Below are 10989 nucleotides of genomic sequence, written 5' to 3'. Positions count from 1 at the left end.
TCTCTCTCCCTCCCTCTCTCTCTCTCCCTCTCTCTCTCTCTCTCTCCTCTCTCTCTCTCTCTCTCTCCCCCCCCCTCTCTCTCTCCCCCTCTCTCCCTCCCTCTCTCTCTCTCTCTCTCTCTCTCCTCTCTCTCTCTCCCTCTCTCTCTCTCCCTCTCTCTCTCTCTCTCTCTCTCTCCTCTCTCTCTCTCTCTCTCCCTCTCTCTCTCTCTCTCTCTCTCCCTCTCTCTCTCCCCCCCTCTCTCTGTAGCACTGGTGGCTCGCTCCCTCGGGCCCGCAGCCACGCCCTGGGGAGAGGGGGAGGACGGGCCTGTCTAGGAGGCAGCTGGGTGCTGACCCCCGTCCGCGCTGACCCCGCGCCCAGCCCAGCCCGCCGGCCCCTCCTGCTGGCGCGACCTTCACCTTCCAAGGGCGGCCGCCCCGATGGGCACCCTATGGCCACGCGGCTGCCCGATTGGATCCCTCTCCGGGCTCTGCCTCCCGGGAGACGGTGAGGAGAACTGCTCTTCAAAATGGGCAGAGCCCGGCCGGCGTGGCTCAGGGGGTGAGCGCTGACCTCTGAACCAGGAGGTCAGGGTTCGATTCCCGGTCAGGGCACACGCCCGGGTTGTGGGCTCCATCCCCAGGGTGGGGCGTGCAAGAGGCAGCCGGTCGATGAGTCTCTCTCATCATGGATGTCTCTCTCTCTCTCTCTGCTTTCTCCCTCTCCCTTCCTCTCTGAAATCAATAAAATATATATGTGTGTGTGTGTATATATGTGTGTGTTGTATATATATATATATGTCTGTGCATGTATATATATATATATGTATATATATGCCTGTATATGTACCTATATGTCTCTGTGTGTATATATGTACAAATGTCTCTGTGTATATATGTACATATATGTTTGTATATGTCTCTGTGTATATGTATATATCTGTGTGTATATATGTACATATATGCCTGTGTGTATATGTACCTATATGTCTGTGTGTATATATATGTACATATGCCCTGTGTGTATGTACATATGTCTCTGTGTATATATGTACACATATGTCTCTGTGTATGTGTACATATATGCCTCTGTGTGTATATATGTGTGTATATGTGTATATATATGCCTGTGTGTATATGTACATATATCTGTGTATGTACATGTGTGTATATGTACATGTATGTATATGTATGTGTACATATGGCTCTCTGTGTATATATGTACATGAATGTGTGTGTATGTGTGTATGTGTGTACATATATGTCTGTATGTATATGTACACATGTCTGTGTGTGTGTATATATATGTTTTAATAACAAATAAAACACTGCAGCCCTCCTGCTAGAAGACACTGCTGTGGGCCCCCAGGAGCCCGGCAGGCTGGCCAGCTTCCTCTCACCTGGCGGACCAGAGTGCAGGCCGGGTTTTAAGTCCCGGTTTTACATATGAATGAGGAGCAGGGGCGGCCTGAGGAAATTCAAGCCGTGGGTGGTTAACACGGTTTCACTATTAGTTCCCATTACTCGCATCACAGACGGTAAACAGGGGCCTGGGCTGCCCGGGAGAGGCGGGGGCGGGGGGAGGGGGGCGGGGGCGGGGGGAGGGGGGCGGCGTCTTTGGCTACAAAACATGAACGTGCAGTTGGGAGTCACCGGCCGGACGGGGACCTGGAAGGAAGGGACTTTGGGACTCCCTCTTCCAACATCCGTCCTGGGCCGAGGGGGGACGGGCCCGGGATTTGCTGGGGGGCACAGGCCCTGGGACGGAGGCCTGCGGGCTGGCTGCGGCCAGGCGGGGACCCTCCCAGGGCGCAGGAGGGCAGGGGACGGTTCCCACAGGCCTGCTGGCCACGGTGATGAATTGCAAATCATTTTCCAAAGCGACTTCTCTCAAAATACCCAGGCACCTGCTCACAGACGCTGAGCGAGCGCAAAGCTAAAACGGGAGCCTCGCTCAGCTGGCCCGTGACCGCGAGCCCTCGGCCGGCCGCAGGGACCACAGGCGGCGGCTCTGCCCGAGGACGCGTGGCCGGGCATCTCCGGGGGCGCGACGGCTTTCCCGCAGCTCGGCGATGGCGGGAGATGCGGGCGAGAGGTGTGACCGTGCGTGCCCAGGGCCTCGCTGCCCAACGTAATAATTAACTAACCGTCCGGCAGGCGAGCCCTGGCCGGGGGCCGAGGATTCGGCTTTGAAGAGCAAAAGGCAAAGAGAAAGGGTCAGGACCTCTGGGAAGCGATGGAGCCTGTGTCCAAGGTCACAGAGACGGGCCTCCGGCTGCTGGTTCTCACACGGACACACGGAGACAGGCGGGTGGGGGGGCACACCCACCATGGCACCGCAGCCCCACCCCGTGGCTGCCGTGTCACAAATGGGGGGACAAGGGAAAAGCGGGGTGTGGGGGGAGAATCACAAATATCTCAGCTCCCTGCCCAGCCGGCCTGGCTCAGTGGTTGAGCGTCGACCTAGGAACCAGGAGGTCAGGGGTTCGATTCCCAGTCAGGGCACATGCCCGGGTTGCGGGCTCGATCCCCTGTGTGGGGTGTGCACGAGGCAGCCGATCCATGATTCTCTCTCATCATGGATGTTTCTCTCTCCCTCTCCCTTCCTCTCTGAAATCAATAAAAATATTTTTTTAAAAATGAACAGCCCTAACCAGTTTGGCTCAGTGGATAGGAGCGTCGGCCTGCGGACTGAAGGGTCCCAGGTTCGATTCTGGTCAAGGGCATGTACCTTGGTTGCGGGCACATGCCCAGTCAGGGGTGTGCATGAGGCAGCTGATCGATGTTTCTCTCTCATCGATGTTTCTAACTCTCTATCCCTCTCCCTTCCTCTCTGTAAAAAATCAATAAAATACATTTAAAAAAAATAAACGTAAAAAATAAACACATCAACAGCTCGTTTCAAACACGTGACCTTTAAAAACTGGGGCCAGGGTGCTTGCCCAACATCTGGCGGTCTGCGGAACATCCACATCAGTCCTACCGCGACCCCGTGACCTCTCCAGAGCCAACCCGGATCCCCCCAGCCCAGGAACCGGTCCCATCACGCTGGCACTCGGCTCTGCCTGGGAAAGGCCTGCAGGCGCCACCTCCCGAGGGGACAGGCTTGTGGAAACCGGGGTCCCCGTCCCCCACCCCCACAGCCACCCCAGGCCGCACGGGCTCCGGGTCACGCAGGTCCCGGCCACACACGTTCACACAGGAAAGGAGACAGCCTCTGGGTGTCCTTTTTAAAACGTCGACCGCATCCCAGAGATCTGTTTTGCCGTCCTCCGATCAAAAGGTCCCCGGGAACTCAGAAATCCGCCCCGGGGAAGCGCAGCCCCGGCTGAGCCATGCCTCGCCGACCCGGGCACGGTCGCGCTGGCGCGTCGGTAAATAACCAGAAAGGGGCCCGTGGACCCGCACGCGGCCCGCTGTCCCGGGAGCGCCCGTGTGAATCATTCCTCCGGGAAAACGCCACCCGCGCGGGGCTCGCTTGTATCCATCAAGCCCTCTCCCCACCATCGCACCTCTTGTTGCTCAAAAATTGTCGAGACCTTGGGTCAAGGAGACACTCGGCGGCTTTCAGCAGAAAATGGGCTCCTCGCCGCTGAAATGGCCACTTAAGCAAGAATGCGGGGATGATTTATCTCGCGCGCGCCCCAGCCGCGGCCCCACTCCAGCGGTGCCCTGACGGCGCCATCGGTCAGGGACCAGCGCCGGGAACGCACGCCGACGCCCGGCTCAGGGCCCGACGCGCCGGAATTACCTTAATAAAAGTTCAATTGCCCACGTCCCAGAGAATAAAAACCGCTGACAATAACAACGCCGGGGGTGGGAGGGACAGCGGTCCGGAACGCAGATCCACGCACGCACACCCCGCAGAGGCCGCTTCCGGACGGGGCGCTCTGTCAGGTGGCCGTGCGGGCGGTCTGCGGGTGTAGGGTCAGAGGGAGGGGGCGCAGGGGCGGGGAGGGAGCCACCCAGAGGAGAGGCGACTGCTCATCTTGTCACTGCTGTGGCCCCGGACCCAGCAACATGGTGGGTGAGTGAGTGAGTGAGTGAATGGGTGGGTGGGTGAATGGTGGTGGGTGGGTGAGTGAGTGAGTGAGTGAATGGGGTGGGTGGGTGAATGGGTGGGTGGGTGAATGGGTGGGTGGGTGAGTGAGTGAGTGAATGGGTGGGGTGAGTGGGTGGGTGAATGGGTGAGTGAGTGAGTGAATGGGTGGGTGAGTGAGTGAGTGGGTGGGTGAGTGAATGGGTGGGTGAGTGAGTGAGTGGATGGGTGGGTGAGTGAATGGGTGGGTGAGTGAATGAGTGGATGGGTGGGTGAGTGAATGGGTGGGTGAGTGAGTGAGTGGATGGGTGGGGTGAGTGAATGGGTGGGTGAGTGAGTGAATGGGTGGGTGAGTGAATGGGTGGGTGAGTGAGTGAGTGGATGGGTGGGTGAGTGAATGGGTGGGTGAGTGAATGAGTGGATGGGTGGGTGAGTGAATGGGTAGGTGAGTGAGTGAGTGGATGGGTGGGTGAGTGAATGGGTGGGTGAGTGAGTGAATGGGTGGGTGAGTGAGTGAATGGGTGGGTGAGTGAGTGAGTGGGTGGGTGAGTGAATGGGGTGGGTGAGTGAAGTGAGTGGATGGGTGGGTGAGTGAATGGGTGGGTGGGTGAGTGAATGGGTGGGTGAGTGAGTGAATGGGTGGGTGAGTGAGTGAGTGGGTGGGTGAGTGGATGGGTGGGTGAGTGAATGGGTGGGTGGGTGAGTGAGTGGGTGGGTGAGTGGATGGGTGAGTGAGTGAGTGGATGGGTGAGTGAGTGAATGGGTGGGTGAGTGAGTGAGTGGGTGGGTGAGTGGATGGGTGAGTGAGTGGGTGATGGGTGGGTGAGTGAATGGGTGGGTGAGTGAGTGAGTGGATGGGTGGGTGGGTGAATGGGTGGGTGGGTGGGTGAGTGAATGGGTGGGTGGGTGGGTGGGTGGGTGAGTGAGTGGGTGTGTGAATGGGTGGGTGAGTGAGTGAGTGAATGGATGGGTGGGTGGGTGATTGAATGGGTGGGTGGGTGAGTGAATGGGTGGGTGAGTGAGTGAATGGATGGGTGGGTGGGTGAATGGGTGGGTGGGTGGGTGAATGGGTGGGTGGGTGGGTGAGTGAATGGGTGGGTGGGTGGGTGGGTGGGTGGGTGAGTGAGTGGGTGAGTGAATGGGTGGGGTGAGTGAGTGAATGGATGGGTGGGTGGGTGAATGGGTGGGTGGGTGGGGTGAGTGAATGGGTGGGTGGGTGGGTGGGTGGGTGAGTGAGTGGGTGAGTGAATGGGTGGGGTGGAGTGAGTGAGTGAATGGATGGGTGGGTGGGTGATTGAATGGGTGGGTGGGTGAGTGAATGGGTGGGTGAGTGAGTGAATGGATGGGTGGGTGGGTGATTGAATGGGTGGGTGGGTGAGTGGATGGGTGGGTGAGTGAGTGAATGGGTGGGTGGGTGAATGGGTGGGTGGGTGAGTGAGTGAATGGGTGAGTGAATGGGTGGGTGGGTGAGTGAGTGAATGGGTGGGTGAGTGAATGGGTGGGTGGGTGGGTGAGTGAATGGGTGGATGGGTGAGTGAATGGGTGGGTGAGTGAGTGAATGGGTGGGTGAGTGAATGGGTAGGTGAGTGAATGGGTGGATGGGTGAGTGAATGGGTGGGTAGTGAGTGAATGGGTGGGTGAGTGAATGGGTAGGTGAGTGAATGGGTGGATGGGTGAGTGAATGGGTCGGTGAGTAAGTGAATGGGTGGGTGGGTCAGTGAATGGGTGGGTGGGTGAGTGAATGGGTGGGTGAGTGAGTGAATGGGTGGGTGAGTGAATGGGTGGGTGGGTGAGTGAATGGGTGGGTGAGTGAGTGAATGGATGAGTGAATGGATGCATTAGTGAATGAGTGACTGAGTAAATGAATGAACTGAGTAAATGAATGAGTGAATGGATGAATGAGTAAATGCACGAGTGAACCAATGAATGAGTGAATTAATGAGTAAATGAGTAGGCGGATGAATGAATGAATGAATGGGTGAATGAGTGAGTGCGTGAGTGAGTGAATGAGTGAACCCCATTTCCTTTTATGGACGTACTGATATTTATTAAGCGAAGAACGCCCCGCAGGACGAGAGAAGTTGCGTGTTTCGGGGAACAAAATGAGGAAGGAGGTAACATTTACACCAAATTTCCATTCTCCTCATCTTTCCCATGGGAACGACAAAAATAACCTGAACATCACTGAGACAGAAAACCACCTCCTTCCTGGGGTTATCAAATCTGCTCTCCTGCCCGGCCGCGTGGCTCCGTGGTGGAGCGTCCACCTGTGAACCAGGAGGTCAGGGTTCGATTCCCGGTCAAGGGCACAGGCCCGGGTTGCGGGCTCGATCCCCAGTGGGGGGCGTGCAGGAGGCAGCCGATCCATGATTCCCTCTCAATTCATGGATGTTTCTCTCTCTCCCTCTCCCTCTCCCTTCCTCTCTGACGTCAATAAAAATATATTTTTTAAAAATCTGCTTTCCTCACAAACACCTTTCCCGGTGTGCAAATCCCCAATATTGGCCCCATACACGATACACTGGAAACTGCCAGTACCTGGGCTCAGTGACTCTGCAAAAAGGGGTGCCGACGGAACGCTTCGGCGAGCCCTGACCGGCGCCCACCGTCAGGGAGCTCAAGGGTCAGGGTCCTGGGCCCGCACCTCACTGGGGACGGGGGGCCTCCCTGACGGTCCTCTGCTGTGCGGTCACGGGGTCCCGAGGCCGGGCAGGAGGAGTTTCCCCTTCGCGGGCTCCGTCTCCTCGGCATTGCACGGCCTCAGAGCCGTGAGCCCGAGGCCCATCACACTGAGACGTGGCCCACGCGGGAAGGACGGGGCACAGCGGGGGGGGGGGGGTCCGGGCCTGCAGCCAGGCCCCTGTGCGTCCTCGCCGCCCCGTTTCGGCTGCTTTCCCGGTGGAAGTGTCCCAACCCAATCGGCTCACCTGCAGCTGAGATGAACATTTCCCCGCCTTTCGGGCTCGGCAGGGGAGTCCCATGAGGCAAAGCTGCCAAGTCTCTGGCACAGAACAGCCGGCGGGCCGTTCTCCAGCACCTGCCCCAGCCCCTCAGGACACCTGTATGTCAGCACCTGTCCCAGCCCCTCAGGACGCCTGTATGTCAGCACCTGTCCCAGCCCCTCAGGACACCTGCCCGTCAGCACCTGTCCCAGCCCCTCAGGACACCTGTATGTCAGCACCTGTCCCAGCCCCTCAGGACACCTGCCCACCAGCACCTGTCCCAGCCCCTCAGGACACCTGCCCACCAGCACCTGTCCCAGCCCCTCAGGACACCTGCCCACCAGCACCTGTCCCAGCCCCTCAGGACACCTGTATGTCAGCACCTGTCCCAGCCCCTCGGGACACCTGTATGTCAGCACCGGTCCCAGCCCCTCAGGACACCTGCCCACCAGCACAGGGTCCCAGCTGCCACAGGAACAGGCCACTGAGGTGACCCACAGCAGTAAGACCGCCTCTAAGGGAGGGGCTCTCTTCTCGGGGTGTGAACTGTGAACAGGAGATTAGCATAAACAGGGCTTGTAGTTCATTGCAAATAACTTCCTCTCATGAAAGAAGTCAGGCCGAGCGCACACTCTGACCCCCACACAACAATCCCGACGCTCGTCACGGGGACCGGAAACGTCCCGCACACCGGGACTCCCGGAGCTTCAGCAGAGCCTGCAGAGGCCTGCACTACTCGGCAGCGATGTTTTCAACGTTTTCTTCACTGGCTTTCCAGAGGGAGAGAGAGAGAGGAAGGAAGACAGAGAGAGAAACGGCAATGCCAGGAAAACACCCCTTAGTTGTCGTAACCAGGAATCGAACTCGCAACCTTTTGGGGTAAAAGTCAGTTTACAGCCCGGTCGGCGTGGCTCAGGGGTTGAGCGCCGACCTATGACCCAAGAGGTCACGGTTCAATTCCTGGTTGGGGCACACGCCCGGGTTGCGGGCTCGATCCCCAGGGTGGGACGTGCAGGAGGCAGCCGATCCATGATCCTCTCTCATCATGGATGTTTCTGTCTCTCTCTCCCTCTCCCTTCCTCTCTGAACTCAATAAAAATACATATTTTTTTTAAAAAACATGTCATTTTAGCAGGTGAAAAGCAGCGGCTGCCGTCCAGCCTGGGAAAGCCTCCCTCCCGAGGCCGCCGCAGCCGCTCTGGCAGCTGGGGGAGCACCTGTGTGGACTCTACCCCCACCCCCCACCCGGAGGAACAGAGAACCCCCAAACCAGCCTCTGCCCCGGGGACCCCCACTTTCCAGGCCTGCCTGTCAGACACGCGCTTTTTCGGAGCCCGAGCCCAGGCGGGTCCGGGCCGAGGTTGGCCGGCTGGACCCGCGCCCGGCCTCGTCACCACCCTCGCGGCTCACCCCCATCCGTCTTATTTACTGCTGGGCGATGCCCCGCCATCTGCTCCGGCTGGTATCTCATCGGAAAACGTAATTCTTGTTTATCTATTCAGCCCCCGTCATTTGTGTCCTGAATATTCCGGTACAAAGCAAGTACATGCGGGGGGTGGGGGGAGAGGGGGGGCGCGTCGTGAGCATAAATCAGACGGATCCTCTAATTCCCTACCCGCGGCTCCCAAACAAAGCGCTCGCTGAACGGTGACAGGCGGCTCTACAGACACGGCGATTCCTGATCTCACCTTCCCGGCCAAGGTGCCCACGGGTGGGACGCCCCATCCAGAGCATTTTTTTGTTTTGTTTTGTTTTGTTTTGTTTTGTTTTTAATATATTCTATTGATATTTTACAGAGAGGAAGGGAGAGGGAGAGAGAGTTAGAAACATCGATGAGAGAGAAACATCCATCAGCTGCCTCCTGCACACCTCCCACTGGGGATGTGCCCGCAACTAAGGGACATGCCCTTGACCGGAATCGAACCCGGGACCCTTCAGTCCGCAGGCTGACGCTCTATCCACTGAGCCAAACCGGTCAGGGCCGCCCGGAGCGTTTTTTAAGGAGCAGCGCTCGCTTGCTTATTAGCACATCGTGGAGGGCGCCGTGCTGATTCCGTGTCTGGGAGTCAGAAGCATCGCTTCCACCACCGATTGCCAGGAGGGGCTCTGGAATGGCTCCTGGTTCCACAGCCACCCCTACTCGATTCTACCCGCACGTTCCAAGTAGAATTGGATTTACCAGCAAAAAACAAACAAACGAAATAGACGTTTTCCGTTATCGTTCTTCCCGTAGGACTTGATATCTGGCTAAGAGTGAAAATGCACTTTTACCTTGTATTCAAATCAGTTGTAGCCCTGACCGGTGTGGCTCAGTGGATGGAGCGTCGGCCTGCAACAGACTGAAGGGTCCCAGGTTCGATTCCGGTCAAGGGCATGGACCTTGGTTGCGGGCACATCCCCAGTGGGAGGTGTGCAGGAGGCAGCTGATGGATGTTTCTCTCTCATGGATGTTTCTAACTCTCTCTCCTTCTCCCTTCCTCTCTGTAAAAAATCAATAAAATACATATATTTTTAAAAATTAGTTGTGACGGTATTGTTTTCCCCAAATTAAGCAGTTCGCCCACAGGGAGTTCCAATAATTCAAAACCGCACGTTTGGAGAGAGGAAATCTAAGTGTGCTTATTAGAAACATACTAGGAGGAAAGTGCGTCCTTTTCTCCCACCTTTTCCTGAACGTTGTCCTTCCCGCTTTCTGGGGGGCCACAGGGCCTGGCATTATCGGCAGAGCCACCATGCCATCCCTCATCGACACTCCTCTCTCTCCGGCTCGGATAGCCAGCTCAGGCTTCATCAGGTCGGAGCGAAGGAAACGGAAAACGGTCACTTTCTAACCACCCCGCCCGTCTTCCCGGGAAGCTCCCCAAATCGCGTTTTCATTTTGCCTCCGCGGTCCACTCGCCGGCAGCCACCCGCAGGGACCCCCCCAAAGGTCACCACGATGCCCAGTCTCCCACTGTCCCCGATTCAAGTCTCTCCTGTCCTTGAACCCCACGGCCGGCCGGCCGGCCGCGGTGAGCAGGGCCTGGCCCCACAGTAAACCGCTGACACCGCCCCCCCCCCCCCGCCCCCCAATGCTCTTTCCTAACGCCTCCTTCCTTCCCTCTCAGGGGACCTCTCACAACTCTCACCAGACCCGGTCTCTCACGCTCACGGGGCGGGGTTATGGTCAAACACGTCCTGGACAAACTACGTGAAGCCTCGTCCTAACTTAGTCTTCTCCTGGCTGAAAAAATTAAATTTAATTTAAAAATGAGGCCATTTATAAAGATGAGAGAGCAGTAGTCTCGGGAAGCTCCCCTGGCTAATTTTCTGAGCTAAACCTTTGAGAGATCGGCTAAATTACGGACGTAAACACTCATTAAAAAAAAAAAAAGGCGGCCCTAACTGGTGTGGCTCAGTGGATAGAGCATCGGCCTGCGGACTGAAAGGTCCCGGGTTCGATTCCGGTCAAGGGTATGGACCTTGGTTGCCGGCACATCCCCAGTGGGAGGTGTGCAGGAGGCAGCTGATGGATGTTTCTCTCTCATCGATGTTTCTAACTCTCTATCCCTCTCCCTTCCTCTCTGTAAAAAAGCAATAAAATATATATTTGGAAAAAAAAGGCACGCCCCACTACCCCGGACCTGACTGGGCGTGGACACGTCTGGATCTCCTGGGTCATAAAAAGGAAAGAAGTAAACATCGCCCCTTCTGCAGCGCGGCCTCCCGAACCCAGGGGCTTACAAACAACACGAGCCTCGACGACGTTCCGTTTGAAGATGGTCACTGAGAAAAGCGGAAAACGGTACAAGATAAATTCCTTTTTTAAAATAATATGTTTTTATTGACTTCAGAGAGGAAGGGGGAGGGAGAGAGAGAGAGAGAGAAACCTCAATGATGAGAGAGAATCATAGATCGGCTGCCTCCTGCACGCCCCACACTGGGGATCGAGCCCGCAACCCGGGCGTGTGCCCTGACCGGGAATGGAACCTGGGACCCTTCAGTCCGCAGGCCGGCGCTCTACCCACTGAGCCACACCAGCCGGGG

Source organism: Plecotus auritus (assembly GCF_963455305.1).
Source record: "Plecotus auritus genome assembly, chromosome: 14".
NCBI classification, from domain to species: domain Eukaryota; kingdom Metazoa; phylum Chordata; class Mammalia; order Chiroptera; family Vespertilionidae; genus Plecotus; species Plecotus auritus.
The sequence above is the reverse complement of the archived record's forward strand: the minus strand, read 5'-3'. Positions refer to the sequence as shown.